The 10,880-nt window shown below is 45.0% G+C and overlaps 1 long non-coding RNA gene across 1 annotated transcript; it reads left to right on the forward strand.

The window, feature by feature from the left end:
• The first annotated feature begins 3,690 nt into the window (after window positions 1-3,690).
• LOC137479573 (uncharacterized) lies at window positions 3,691-10,168 on the forward strand. Its single transcript, XR_011002351.1, has 3 exons — window positions 3,691-4,168; window positions 7,977-8,065; window positions 9,111-10,168. It is a non-coding gene; the product is annotated as an uncharacterized lncRNA (long non-coding RNA).
• The last annotated feature ends 712 nt before the right edge of the window (window positions 10,169-10,880 follow it).

Genomic DNA, 10,880 nt, shown 5'->3' on the forward strand with positions numbered 1-10,880 from the left:
CCATAATGCAGAATAATAACTCGATGCTAATGAGCTCCATGCATTCAGTCAGGATCAGACCTGCCATCTCCCTTCCCAATGAAATTACTGCTGGCCTGCTCATGCTGCTTTTCCGAGTGTATGATAAAGTTTGCAGTCAATTTGAGCAAGTCTCAGTTTTGATTCAAGTTGTCTTCTGAGTTATCCAACAAAGAAAGGCAAAGCCAGGACAGCAAAGCAGGCATGAACCTGCAGGGCTCTCTTTAATTTTCAGTTTATCTGCAATTTAAGGGAGTAAATACAGCCATGCTGAAGATTCATAAATACAGCTTGGAGTGCCATTGAAATCTAGGTCAAGGTTCCAGCTCTGCCTGGGGAATTTCATTACTCGACTTGTGGAGACTGTGTGCTGCTCCAGGAGCCAGGTGGAGGACACTTCTGAGCCAGTATAATGAAAGCAGGTAGGCTTCTGCATAATCAACAGCAGCTCCACTGCAGACTGGTAAACAGGTCATGTAGGCCATCGCTGAGCTGGAATTGCTGAATTATTACTGAATCTCACTGGTCAGTCCTGGCAAAGGCCTTTGGCTCTCCAGTGGCTTCAGTCTTCAACTTGCTCCAAGGAGCACTTCCAGCATTTGCCAGCAGTAACCAAATTGCCTTCCAGGTGCTTGGAGAGAGGGATAGAGCTGTCAATCTGATAGTTGTTAACAAAATACATAATTTGGAGGGGAAAAAAAAGGACTTGCATTGATACACATTCATTTGCTTTGCAATCCAAGTATATGACTGCTGCAGAACATGAATCTATTCCATATTTGAGACCCAGTCTGTGTTTGTGTTTTAAGTTAGCCTTCCAAGCAAAACATGTGAAAGGAGAACATTTAAACAGGAAGGGTTCATGGATTTTTCTTTCCCTCATAAATTTCTGTAGGTCTCATTGCTGCTAATTACTGGAGATCTCAGCACAAGGGCTTTTCTTTCTAGCAAACCAGCTTCTCATGTTTCCTGCCCTTCAGTTAATCAGTTTTAATCTCCTCTCTGTTTGTTTATTTAACTTCACAAAGCTAATTGACTGTTTGTGACATGAGTCTGCCAGAGACTGGGAAAGCAGAGTTTGTCTGTGTGCAGCCGCAGCGCGGACAGCGGGTGGGCTCTGGCAGTGCCCACCGCTTCCACAGCAGCCTCTGCATGTTCCAGGAGCCGGGGCCTGGCTCTGTCCTGCTGTGCCTGGCTGTGTGCCTCCCGGGGAGGCTGTTTTCCCCAGAGGAGAGTGCCTGGTGGGGCTGGCCACCAGCCCAGCACCCGTGCAGGTTGGGCTGGTGGCTTGCAGCCGCGCCCAAGCAAAACAAAATCCCAGCTGGAGAGGATGGGTTAGCATCAGGCAAGGCAGGGATGGGGATGGGAGCCACTGCAAGCCTGATCCTCTGATTCCTCTGGTGAGGCTAGAAAAGCAGATTAGAAAATAAAACACTGAGGATGTCTATAGAAACCTCTGTGTCCTCTCCAACTCTGCTGTCCCCTGTCCCCTCCCTGGCACAGACATGCCCTTTGGAAAAGCCAGGCACCCACTGCTCGCTGTGAACAGGTAGCAGAGGAGAGCAGCTGTGAACAGCTCCTTACTCCCCATGCCCTGGAGTCAGACTCCACAAGATGCAAACCAGCTCTCCTGGGTGTCAGGAATTCTGTGCAGTGAGAGTTGTTCTCCTCACCCACCCACGCCTGTGCTTCCCACCTGAGTACCTGGTGTGTGCTCCCGACAGCAGCTGCCTCCACGTGCAGCCTGTCTGGGGGGCTTGGTGTTCCCAGTGCTCCTTTGGAACCTCTGAGCAAGATTAGGAGATGGCTCTTCTCAAAATCTGTGTTTTGTGAGGTTCTTTTGACCATGTGTTTTTTTGCCTTCACCATGCAAGAGTAACTAAGCAGTGCTGATTTTAATTAGTTTTTTCTTTTCATCCTTTAAAATGGGTCCCTAAATCCCATCAGACTCTGGCCCCTTATACATTGCTGTGATGTCACATGGCTCAAAGGATATGCCAGTGGAGAAATCTTCCTGCCTAAGGGGAAATCCTGAAAGGGTGGGTCTGCTGTAAGGTGTCTTAGTCATGCTCACCAATGCACATTATCACTGCAAAAGAGACTTGTTTTTGGCACCTGTGCTGCTAGGACTGTGTTTCAACAGGCTAGTTCCTGGTAGTGCAAGGACCCTTCAGAAGGTCCCACATGAGTTCCTGGTATGACAAAACTCCCCTTTAACCTCAAGCCATGATGTGGGTGGCACTCTGTTTCTAAAATGACTTGAGGGATTATGCACAGTCCTATAAAAATGCAAAATGGGGCTGATGTATTACCTCCTGTAGCTCAAGAGGTTTGGAGCAATTGGTTGATCTTTTGCTACCAAAAAAGCACTTCCCTGAAGCTGTGGCTACCACATCTTCTTTTGCAGCAGGCTCTTTATTTTTGTGCTTATAGCATTGCAGTTTATTTCCGTGGCAACGACTCTAATGTGATCATTTGCATCCACAATAACTTCACTGTTACTAGAAAAGGTAAAACTGTGATGATCTTTTTGAAAAAGTGATCTGGGTCCAACTGAAAGGGCAAACTATAAAAAAAATTACTAAAAATGAAGTTGATTTCTAGGGAATTAAATCATGGCATATTGAGCTGAGCACATGATTTTTCTTGTCTCACTGCCGTGGTGAGGGGTGAGCCTGCGTAAGCTGGCTGGAGAGCTGAGACTGCAGACGAGGGAACACACAAACACTCTCATTTGTGTTTTACTTAAGCTTTGACAACGTTGTTCTCTGTTTTCCCTTCCTCGAGGACTGCAATCACTCATGTACTGTTTTCCTTCACTCTGCTAAGTGATGCACAAATTGTTTCCACATTCCAGGTTGGTTTGTGACATCCCTCTCTTGTGTTTGCATGTGGATGATAAAGATGCTGCCCTGCTCATCAGGAAATGAGTAGGCTGCCTGCCTCCAGCCTCAGAGGAGCTGCATCGAGGCTGGTGGGATCACTATGGCTCAACACCAGCCCTGAGCCAGCGTTTGCTCCAGCACTGCCACTTGTTCAGTGGTTTTGCACGTTTTATCTTTCACCTGTGTCCACAATCTCAGTGCTGTCCTCCACTGAGGAGCTTAGGATGAAACATGGACTTTTCCTGGGATAAGCACATTGGCAAACTAAGGCCAAAATGCATTTCTCTTGGTTCAGATCCAAACCAGCCACAGGGTGTCTTTCCTAGTTCTGTCTCCTGTGGGTTTTGCTTGCTTTAAACTTCTTTAGAACACAGAATTAAAAAAAAATCTTGCACATACACATACACATACTCATGTTTAAATAAAAGAGAATCCTGCTTTGGTGATGAGACACACCAACTGTCTTGATTCAGACAATCCTCTGTTTTGATGAGTTGATTAAATCTATTTTAGCTAAATACTTAGCAGAAGTCAGGCTACTGGTAATATAAAACAAGCTAAGAAATGTACTCTCCATATACTTTGAGCAACCTGGTCTAGTAAAAAGTGTCCCTGCCCAAGGCAGGGGGGTTGGAACTTAGATGGTCTTTAGGGTCCCTTCCAACCCAGAGTGGCCTGGGTTGGAAGGGACCACAATGCTAAGCTTTCCAGAAAAGCTTTCCTCCATAAATTAGAAGTAAGAAAGCTGACACTAATAAAACAGAGCAGGCTATCTGAGACCTCAGTTTGGCTGGTGTAGAAATGCCAAATAATACTGCTTTCCATCAATTACTGACTGCATAACCATGTTGAGAAGTTAAACTTCTCTGAGAAAGGTAAGGTCCATGTGACCTATTTGACCCCACACATGGTCATGGGCACTTTATCCTTGCTTGAAGCAGCTTGGTGAGCAACTATCTCTTTTCTTCACTGTGTGTGATGTGGGTTGAGATAGAATTACAAAACTAATCCTTCTTGCCTGCTGCTTTGTCTCATCACATTTTCATAGGCCAAGAAGAACAAAAATCCCACATGCAATAATGCAAATGTGGGTTTGTCTCAGCCCTGTGTTCCCTTGCCAAAGGGGGGTGAGAGGGCTCTTTCCAGCCCCTGAATGCTCCTAGGACATCCATGATCTAAATTGCAGCTGGCCTGGGTCTGCCTCTTCTTCCTGTGTGTTGCTCCTGCCCATGGTTCTCACCTACACCAGAATATGGATTTGGCAGGTAAAGCTTGTGGCTATGTATAGATAATCTGCAATCTGATAATTAATGCATGGTCTTAATTCTGTTCTGAAGAACTGTCTCTCTTTTAAATGTCCTGCTTTTCCTGTTGCATGAGACTGCAATTTCTTAATATCTATTGGAGTTACCACATGACATGTGTTCCTTGTTGCTGTGTTTATTTTTTCACTTCACATTCAGAGTATTATCAATATTGATTCTCAAGACAGTTGCTTTGTTTTTGCTAGAGAGACATGCAGATTGAGCCACTTTCCATTTAATATTAACTGAAACTCACTGGAACATTATCACCTGCATGGCAACCAGAAGCCCATCTGTGCCTAACATCAATAGTCCAAAGTGAAAGAGCATGCTTTTGACAGGAGAAATACACACTGTGAAAATCCTTATCAGGGCTGAATGAGAGCTGGGTGGGAAAAGCCACCCTCTCCCTAACACCAGGTGCAGGTCACATCTAATTTCAGCTGTGAGTAATGGACAGCAGTGATTCACTCCACAGCTAGTCTCATAAAGTCCACTCCTTATTCCCAGAGACAAATGGGAGTGATATTTTTATAGACAAGTGTTACTGTTGTAAGCCCTTTCTAGGTCAGTCTTAACCAACACACGTAACTCCTCCTGGCTGACTCCCAGCTTCGTGCAAGCTGGCAGATCCACTGGGGTGCTGATTCAGAGGGGACATGCTGGACAAGCCACATTGACAGAATTGGGAACTGGCTACAAAGCTGCACCTAAGCCAAGTACCAAAATTCGGGAGTGCTGAACTCTGCTCTTTGAGGGAAAAAGAAGAGTGACAAATGATTGTCAGGGAAGAGGAAGCCTGGTCATCTGGTGCTCTTTTGCTGAGAGATGATACCAGTCCTAGCTCCCTGTTTGGGGTTTTGCTCCTCCTTAATGTAATGGTGCTCTTCTGCTTACAAGAAATCAGCACAGTGTTAATTTCCCTATGTCTTAATTATTCCTTTTCTGTTTTTCTACATATATGGCTGCTTTACTGCTTTAATGCAGTATTTTCCATTAAGCAGTTCTATGCAGAGCAACAAAAATAAACACACAGCAACGTGCGTAAGATTAAACCATTAAACTCACTCAAAGTATACAGTTCATAAATTAAAAGTGCTTATGCTTATACTTTATTATTGATTGCTGAGTTGATACAAGAAGAACTTGCCCTTAGGAAACAAAACTCATGGTTCCTTAAGCTATTCTTTGTCAGGAAGCCAAAAAGACAACATTAAATGGAAATGTCACCATTTGTTCTTGTCAAATGTAGTTTATTCAATCAGATCCTTTATAATTCTACTGAGTTATACAAAGGAGGTTAATATTTTTTATTGTTTTTCTTCATGCTGTGCCTCTAATACACACAGAGATAAGTTGGCCTAGTAAAATATACAGTGTAATTTGGTAATGTGTTTATTGGATTCCAGTAAAAGACTATGAGAAATTATCCAAGATTTTTGCTTCTTCAACTGAAATTTTCTTTCTTATCCTTCTTTTTCTTTTCCTTTTTGTTTGTTTTTTCATTGTTTGGGGAGGGCATAATAATATTGCAAGTTTTTGTTTCCTGTAAATGCTTCAAAAAAGAAATTCCTAGAAGCAGATTTAGGTTTTTTTCCCCTGAGTTAAGAAAGAAAGAAGCAGATTGAGTTGTTTTTTTTTTCTTTCCCTGAGTTAAGAAAGAAAGACTTCCTGAAAAACAAGGTCTTTAGATACACTCATGGTTTCAAAAATTTAACTGTGGTTGTGAAACATATCTGACATCTTGTAGAATGATAAGAGAAGCCTAAGTTTACAGTAACTTAACATTCAAAACTGTCTTATAGAGGGTTCCAATCAGTTCTGGGTTTATGGATATGGTTTAAACCAGCAAAAACATATTCCTTTTGTCTTGTGGGGTTAGTTTTCTGCCCAATTGGCAGCTGGAGCTCCACTCAGCTCCAGAGGTCAGTAAAATATCACCACTGATGTAAGGAAGAGAGATGGGAGCATGCAGTCAGTGCCAGGGCAAGGAGAGGACCAGAGTGACGTCGATTTTAGGTTCACTTGCCCCGTGACAGAATTGCAGCCAAAGCAGCTGGGTAAAACTCTGGGCATGCTTACAAGTTCTGCTGAACTGGGACAGTGCTACCATGCCTGGACACAGATGTAAAGAAGAGGAGAAGCAAGGCTGTTTGGCAGACTTGGGGCTGAGAACCACATGTGTGGCCCATGGCTGCTTCTTAAAAGTACCTGCAAACACTTTCACTATGTGAATCTACAGGAGATGAGTGGATTTCTTGAAAGAACTAACACCCTTCCTGGAAAAATTGCAACAGTTCAGAAAAGGTGAAAGTTGAGCACTGCCACCCTCTCCCTCTTGTGCAATTTGATTAGCTCATCCTCTGAGACAGCAGGAGCTGCCATCCCCACCATGCCAGGTTTAGGGCTTTTTCTAAGTCTTGTGTTGTATTGGGAATTGCTATCATGTACTCAGTTGAGGACACGAAACTAACTGCAGTTTGGCAAGCCACACAGACTGCAGCTCATTTTTGTTCTCTGTTAATTTACCTGCCTGTGGCTTTTTGTGCTGCCCAGGATATAATCCGCTTGCTCTGGAGATGGATCTGCTGCATGTTTGTCTGGAGCTGGGCTGATGCTGACTGATGGGCAGCAGCAATGCCATCTGGGCTGGTCACTCCTGTCACAGCAGGCACAGCTGCTGGGCTGTGACATGGACAGTCCACAGGGCCAAGGCTTCCCTTGGATTCTGCATCCCTGAGCCTGAGAGGAGCATTGGAAAGGTCTTCACAGCTTTGGCTGCCCTGACTGGTAAGGAACTAGTGGGGCTGACATGCAGAATCCTTCCATCAGCTTCCAGGCCAAACAAGGGAGCAGAAGTGCTGTTAATGAAGGTGTGCTGTGGCACACGCTTTGTGGAGCGGCCCGTGGGAGGGACGCTGCCAACTGTGATGACTAAGAGTGGCCTGGAAGCTGAATCCCATGTAACTAAAGGTGTCGATTCAGGAAGCGCTTAATCCCATTTAAATGCAAGCTGCTTCCAGCAGAGGAGGCCTCCTCACATCCCACATGTGCACTCCCACCCTCTCCCTTCTCTTGCCCCTGGGTGTCCCCGAGCTGTGAGGTTGACTCAGACCATGTTGTTCACCCAGTACAAAGCAGATGACGCTCACTGTAGGCTCGGTTTGTGTCAGGCCATAACTATGCATACAAGAATCTGACCTAGGAGGCTCCATCTGCTAGGGCTGAAGTAGAAATGCTGCTCTGTTTGGTAGCTTTCACTTAAACTGGATTGCCTAAAAAGAAACTGGACTGCACAGAAGTGAATAATGCTCAGGGCTGAACTGGATCCAGCAGCTCAGGAGACTAAAATTCAGAAAACCACTGAAAGCTCCTCTTAGCTACTTCATGTAGGAAGCACACAAAACCTGGGGCCTTGCACCAAGCTCCAGTAAGCATGACTGCAAAACAAGGAGCCTTCTTTTGGAAGAAACCAGCCAGCCAAGGATGGTTCGATGGGTTTGCTGATACATTTATACAGGTGAACAGTCTGGAGGCCAGGAAGGAGCTCTGGTTTCCAGACAAATGCCCTCTCTCACATTCACTTTATTACCGATCGCAGCTCACTTCCATTTCCTTTACCATTCTTTGTTCCTGTTTCAGGACAGGGATGAGAAGGGCTGGGGCTCAGTGCTCACCCAGCGCTGCGAGGGAACACAACCCAAAATAAACACTATTTCATCACTGCTCTTCTTATGCCTTCATTTTAAACACTGCTTTTCCATTCCAGGTGTAAACACTTCCCAGGTTTATCACCTCTCATTTCTGGAAATGGACATTTGTTTTGGGAAACAAGTGAAAGAGCAGCATTCTGCCAGGGTAAGTTCCCAGTTTCCAGCAATCTGTTGCACGCGGCCTTGCTGCCAGAGCACAAGATTGCTTCTCTGCAGTGAGAAGCCTGTGGTGATGACTTCTTCCAATCTTGTCTGATAAGTGTGCTTGCACACTCTGGGATGAGCAGCAGATCAGGGAAATTTTGAGAAGACACAGGTGGGAACTGAAAGTGAAAGACAGGAGAAGACCTCTGGGTTTAATCTGTGATGCAAAAACCAAACCAAAACAAAAAAAACCCAGACCAACCAAAAACGCCCGCAAAACCTCAGGGAACTCAGGACATAAAAGTAAGGATAAAAGCAAAAAAACCCATGGGAGTTCTGATTCCAGCTTCCCCTCCTCTGTCCTGCTCTCCCTGTGGGTGTGCTGCTGCTCTGCACTCTCCCCTGCAGTGAGTCCCACGCTCCTCCTGGCGCGGTGCTGCAGGAGATGTTCTCTGACACACACAGCTAAAGACTGCCCAGCTGGGTGCCCACCTCTGGCACCTGGGCATTTCCAGAAGTGTCCTGCCTCCCAGCCCAGCACCAGGCACCCAAGCCAAGGCGAACACGGGACTGTGTGGCATCAGAGGGGCTAAAGTCAGATGATGAAGAGAGGTTTGGGGCCCTCTCAGTGCCCAGATAACACACCTCCCCACGAAAACCGAAAACCTGTATGGTCTACATGAGCAGCTCAGGATGTGCAACCTGGCCCTGCCCCCGCCCACAGGGGCACAGCTCCATCCCAGGCTGCAAATGAGGCAATTCCCAGCCTCCCAGGGGGACAGGGAGGGGAACAAGTCACTGGCACAGAGCACAAGTCCTAGCAGACATGGAGATAGCCGAACAGGTACTGAGCAGTTCTGGACTCCAGACTGCACACTTAACAGTAAAAGCCATTATCACACCAAGGAAAGACATAAAAATACATCGCTTTAAGTGGCTTTACATAGTAATGTCCTGCACGTACCATTGCTGAAGTCTTTAGTGAGTTCCTTCTTTGGTAAACTCTGATCTTTTTTATTATTATTTTTAATTCTGTACCATTCCAGAAATGTCATTCTATTTCCTGCTGTCATACAAAGTGCCTGAGGCTGTGATTGAAAAATCTTATGAAAAGACTCATATTCTGTTTTTAATCAGATATGCTTCTGTCTTTAGAGTACCTGCTAGTTTCTTTTTGCCTGCATGATATTTCTATTTTGATCTAACCTCTTATTTCCCTCCCCCTGTTGCAGTGCCTCTGTCTCCATGGCCCATTTCTCCTTCACAAGTTGTTAATATGAAAAAATTACACTGCCCCATACCTGAGCAGGTCAGCTTCAAGCACTCCTGAATCACAGCTTCAGCCCATGTTTACAGTGGCTAACAATGAAAAGTGTTTTTACACTGAGGATAATGGTGTATTTGCACTGTAAGATAAACCTTAGATGTTAAAATCATTATTTATTTAATAGGCACATCAAAGAATACCACGGGAGAAGGGAATTTCAAAGTTTCCCAGAATAATTAGATTTCTGCTATTATGTGAGGTATTTTTTTTTTCTCCTGACTCGAAAATAATGAGTAATAAAAGTGTAGTTCTCAGAAATCATTTAAAGCATTACTAGATTGTGAAGGAAAAAAAAAAGAGGAATTGTTTCCTTAGAAGCTAGAAATCTAGTAAGCGACAGGACTGCACAGCTAATGAGAGCAAGAAAGGTCTGACTTGGAGCAGACTGCAGCACTTCCGAAACCTGAGAAAGATTTCCTCCTAAGAAGGAGGAGAAGTACCATTGGGAAAGCTCGTTGCTTAATTTCCTATGGTACTTTTCTTAATTAAATGCATATTTAAATAAGCAGGAGCTCAGTAGTGGAAGTATCCTATAGCATCATTGTTCATTGTGCTCCACGGTACAGAAGCACCACTGAGGGCAGCCCTGTGCCCAGCATTGCACATTCTAGGTGGAGAGTGCCACAGAAAAGACATCCTTTGTGGATGTCCCCTTACAGATTTGTCAGAAGGACTTTCTAAAGCCTCTGATGACTGACTGTGAAACAAGGCCCCAGTTGATTAAGAAACTGACTGGCTTGGCGGAAGAATGAGGTCCTCAGTTTAAATTCAGCCTGGTTTCCGTTTTCTGAGTCCTTTCCATGGCTCACAGAGAAATCCCTCACAATTTTTAACCCTTTGCTCTGCCTGGCTGAGCCCTGGGAAGATGTGGGTCACCACGGCTGTCTTTGTTGGCAGCACCTTGGTGCTGGGCTGACGCTGTGCCCCCGAACCCCAGGGTGGCAGGAGAAGGCTCAGCAGGCAGGGCTCGTGGGAGAGCTGGGTCCCTGTGGGCAGAAAGGAGGAACCAAGGGAAAAGGGCATCCAGCAGTGAAGGAAGGCTCACACGAGAGGTACATTTTTCCATTTTTCTCATAGTACTTTCAAGTACTATCAAATACAAAGGTATATTTTCCTTTGTCCTAAATACTGTATTAAAAAAAAAAAAAAATCTGTTTCAAGTGGCCCAAAGTATATGGCTGAAAGCTTTTCAGAGATAATCTGCAGGTGTGTTCCAGCCCTCGACAGTGATGGATCTGCTGTAGGGAGTCCTTCCAACAAAGAAAGGGGCTCTTTCTTGTGGGATGTGCAACACAGCAGGAATGAAAAGCTCAAAAGAATATTTATCTATGTACAGGTGACAAAGATAGTGTCAGTTTAATTTTAAAATCAATACAGGCATTGTAATGATTTCTAATAGCAGGAAGCAAGACTCTTACGCCCCTTGTCATCAGGGCTGGTGAAGTCAGGACAGGGAACATAAGTGGGAGATTAGTTCAGGACAGGAGAG

The sequence above is a fragment of the Anomalospiza imberbis genome, chromosome 10, assembly GCF_031753505.1.
Source record: "Anomalospiza imberbis isolate Cuckoo-Finch-1a 21T00152 chromosome 10, ASM3175350v1, whole genome shotgun sequence".
Lineage (NCBI taxonomy): Eukaryota > Metazoa > Chordata > Aves > Passeriformes > Viduidae > Anomalospiza > Anomalospiza imberbis.